Raw genomic sequence first — 4,219 nt, forward strand, 5'->3', positions numbered from 1 at the left:
TTTAAACCACCAATCAATCATTAGGATAACATTGTTGCAAAATTTTGTCAGAATAAAATCCATGTTCCAATCGTAGCATGTATCTCCCATTGAATTGCAACCTCGTCTATGCTCCATCTCATACGTGAGAAAGAAGCCTATGAGGCAAAACAAGCCATCATGAAAATCCCACTCACGATGAAATGCATATACAAAACAAAAGTATTGGCAATTAATTCCATGCTTTGACTAGTCAGCCTAGAAACTAGAAAGGCCTATAAAAATAAAAAAGTGTGTTTTGATAGGTAAGTCTGTTCAGTAACTGAGTTTTATGGGTATGCCTTATGTGAGAATGGGGCAAAAGGATGTGGGGCAGGAGCAAGAAACAGATAACTGGCAACAATATTTTGTGGGTCTAAAATTGTAAGCAATATTCATTTTCTGTCTCTAAAACATGTAACTTTGCCTGTTTGTGACCTAATTCGGTTGACCTTTTGTATCCCCATATCAAAAAGGCTGAAGTTACAGCAACAACATACACAAGAAACCTCATCTATATTCCTTCGGCAAGCAGTATCCGGACATGACTAGTTTGTCAGCAAACATCTTGCCAGTCTTGGGCATGACATGCCAATGCAATGCCAAGTTAAACTCTTTACCACGAAGGTTGCTTCCCTGCACAAATAAAAGGAGAAAGTAATTTTCTCATAAGCCAAGAAAGTGTGTGAGAGAATTAAATAAGACCACTACATAAAGGCAGCATACCTGATCAATAAAACGATACTTGTTAGAGGTATGTGTCCAAAACTTTGCATGCTCTTTAGAAGCTATAATGCCATCCCAAAGTGAAATCTGCAAAATGAAATTTCAAAACAAATCATGCAATGGACATGGTATTTGTGCAGCAAAACATGAAATATATGACAATAGTCAAGTGGGCATGCCATACAGGCTGTTGTGGCACTGACATAGGCAATTGGGAACATGTAAAAGACCAACAATTTCTAGTTCAATACATCTCTAGAAATGAAGTACTAAACCGTAAATACTCAACACGACAAGATACAGAGGACTCAAAAATAAAATTGCAGTCAAATGCCAAAGCTTACCTGACTTAAGGAATTCTTTGGGGTTTCATACTCGGCAGCTAGAAATACGAAAACCTGAAAAGATACAGTGGATAAAAATTCTAAATCAGCTTTGAACTTTATTAATCTATATACCATATTATATTATATTATATATAATAAAAGTTGAGCTTAGACGCCATGGTTGCGCCACGTGACTACACCAAATTGCAGAAATTTTATTAAATTTTTAGATTTTTAAAGAACTAAAAATGAATAGTATAGTACCAGGACTCTAATTCATTCTTATTATTAAATAAAATTAGATTAAAATTATTTTTTTATTTGTTAGGATATATTTGTTAAATTAAGAGATAATATTTAACATACAAAAATTTAATTTAGATATATTATATATTATATATTATATTATATATATTATATCATATTATCATATTATATATAATAAAAGTTGGGCTTAGACGCCGTGGTTGCGCCATGTGTCTTCACCAAATCGTAGAAATTTTAATAGATTTTTGAAAAATAAATATAATTTCTTTTTGTTCTTATCTTTTTTTCCTATAATTTCTAAGTTGATAAAAATTTTAATTTGAAATCACTTCTTTAGATAAAGTTTGATAGACACAAAAACTTGATAATTTAATATCAACTTAACCTCTTCTCATCCATTAAGGAAAAAAAATATATATTCTTAAGCTTCACACTTTCATAAATTTTTATAGATATATATATATATTTTTTTTGTTCTTATCTTCTTAAATTGCATGATTTTTTTTTTAGAAGATAAGAACAAAAAAATATATTGAAGAAAAAATATATTAGTACATAATGACATATTTCATCAAATTGATTATAGGAAACAACAAAAAGAGGGGCTAACAATGGAAATGAAGCAATTGAAGAAAAAATCTGTGCCGAAGTAAAGAAAAGAAAGATTGTGAAGAAGTAAGTACAATTGCACAAATAAAAATTATTTGGTTCTTTTTTAAAACTTCACACTATTTTTATTTTCCTTAAGAAGAAAATAACTTTTGTATTTTTTCTGTTTTGCAAAGAAATAAAAAAAGAGAAAGTGGAGGACCAAATAGAAGTGTTAGACGATTAGAGAACATATAAAATATTTAAATGAAAGACTAATTTCATATTTAGAGTTTTAGATTGTTTTCATTTTAGAATGATTTGAGTTTGGAAAAATTTACTTTTAAGCTATTGTATATACGCTAATTCAGTTAATAGATTTTATTTCGGATAGGTTGACTTAGTTTATTGTACATGTTTTCGGTGTTGCACTCTTTTTTTAACAAATGTGTTACTAATTTTCTTTCATAAAAAAATGTGCTAAAAAGAAGGAAGGATTTTGATGAATATTACACAAGACTTCTTGCTGAGATTTCTTAATTGGAAGCAAGGTTTCAAGAGGTAAAGGATCACACAACTCTCTTATTTTTTAATTATACAAAATTCAATTATTTTTTAGATTTTAAAAAAATAGATATATATTTTTTATCTTATATACAGAGAGAGAGATTTCATTAATAATTGTTATACTATTTTTACAATTTGCCATAGTTTTTAAAATATTTTAAAATATTTGTTTTTTTTTTTTTAAAGCCCAACTTGAACTTACATAATATTTGTGGGGCCCAATAATTTATGGGCCAGGCCCACTTGCTCATGGGGAGTCCAAAGGCCCAAGCCGAAAAAGGTTATGGCCCAAGCTCAAAAATGTAAGGCAAAAAATGGCCCAAAGATGCAGCCGAGGACAGTTTAGTCCTCGGCAGACCCAAAGCTCCCTTGAGAAGAGGGGTAAAAAAGAGTTATAGGAACAAATCTATAAGGAGATCTAAAATATCTTGGGAAAGTTACCCTTACTACCTTTCCTAGATAAGACTCTGCACCTAACAGAGCAATATTCTTCAGCTTTATCAACCATCCCCAACAATTCTGGGATTAGACTGACAGGACAAATATCAGTCTTGGAAAGGTTGACCCTACACGTGGACGAAGGACAGCAAACGTGGGATAGTATAAAAGAAAGCGTAAAGTAATAAAGCAGAGGGGGGGGGGATCCCATCTCACCTCCAGGAGAAAAACTTCAAGGATGAGAATATCTTGACAATATATGCACAACATCACAAAAGCCCACCGCCGGGTAACCGGGAAAGGAACTTAATGCTCCTCGGACCGAGTCTGAGGAGTCAAATTCCTCAGGCTACGAAGTTGTAGGGCTTGGATGTCCAGATTGAAACCCTTTCTTACCTAAATTCCCCTAAAATCTGGTATGGATCAACGCCCCGTGACCAAACGCTAGCCTTTCAAGCCCACTCTCTACAAATCATATTGTGAGGGATCTTTCATGTTCGAGCCCAACATCATTATTGGGCCGTTAAATAATCGTGTCCCTACAATTGGCGCCGTCTATGGGAAGGCTTGCGCGTTGGCACAGGTGGCGCATGAGTCAACTCTCTAGCAAGCAGAGATTCGCGGGTTTTCCCCCATCTCTAGTGACCTACAGTTGTTGCTCCGATATAAACTTGTGCCAGGGCTTACATCCTGTAGTGCCAACGGCACGGGCAGCTCTAGGGGCTTCCGACCTCAAGTCAGCTCTCCCCGCCATGGTCAAGGGGCTGACCTGCGAAAAAACAAAATAAGTACAAAAACCAAGGCCTTGCATGGTCCTCGGACTCAAGCCTATAGGGAAACCAAGTACTCAAAAAAGTTTTGGACAGAACCAAGGCCTTGCATGGTCCTCGGACTCAAGCCTATGGGGAAACCAAGTACTCAAAAAAGTTTTGGACAGAACCAAGGCCTTGCATGGTCCTCGGACTCAAGCCTATGGGGAAACCAAGTACTCAAAAAAGTTTTGGACAGAACCAAGGCCTTGCATGGTCCTCGGACTCAAGCCTATGGGGAAACCAAGTGCTCAAAAAAGTTTTGGACAGAACCAAGGCCTTGCATGGTCCTCGGACTCAAGCCTATGGGAAAACCAAGTGCTCAAAAAAGTTTTGGACAGAACCAAGGCCTTGCATGGTCCTCGGACTCAAGCCTATGGGGAAACCAAGTGCTCAAAAAAGTTTTGGACAGAACCAAGGCTTTGCATGGTCCTCGGACTCAAGCCTATGGGGAAACCAAGTGCTCAAAAAAGTTTTGGA

At 35.5% G+C, this 4,219-nt stretch overlaps 1 long non-coding RNA gene across 1 annotated transcript; it reads right to left on the minus strand.

The window, feature by feature from the left end:
* Positions 1-204: 204 nt before the first annotated feature.
* LOC126717130 (uncharacterized) lies at positions 205-963 on the minus strand. The gene is made up of 2 exons (XR_007652439.1): positions 745-963; positions 205-654 (listed from the first exon to the last, which is right to left on the minus strand). It is a non-coding gene; the product is annotated as an uncharacterized LOC126717130 (long non-coding RNA).
* Positions 964-4,219: the final 3,256 nt, after the last annotated feature.

Source organism: Quercus robur, chromosome 3 (assembly GCF_932294415.1).
Source record: "Quercus robur chromosome 3, dhQueRobu3.1, whole genome shotgun sequence".
Taxonomy (NCBI): Eukaryota; Viridiplantae; Streptophyta; class Magnoliopsida; order Fagales; family Fagaceae; genus Quercus; species Quercus robur.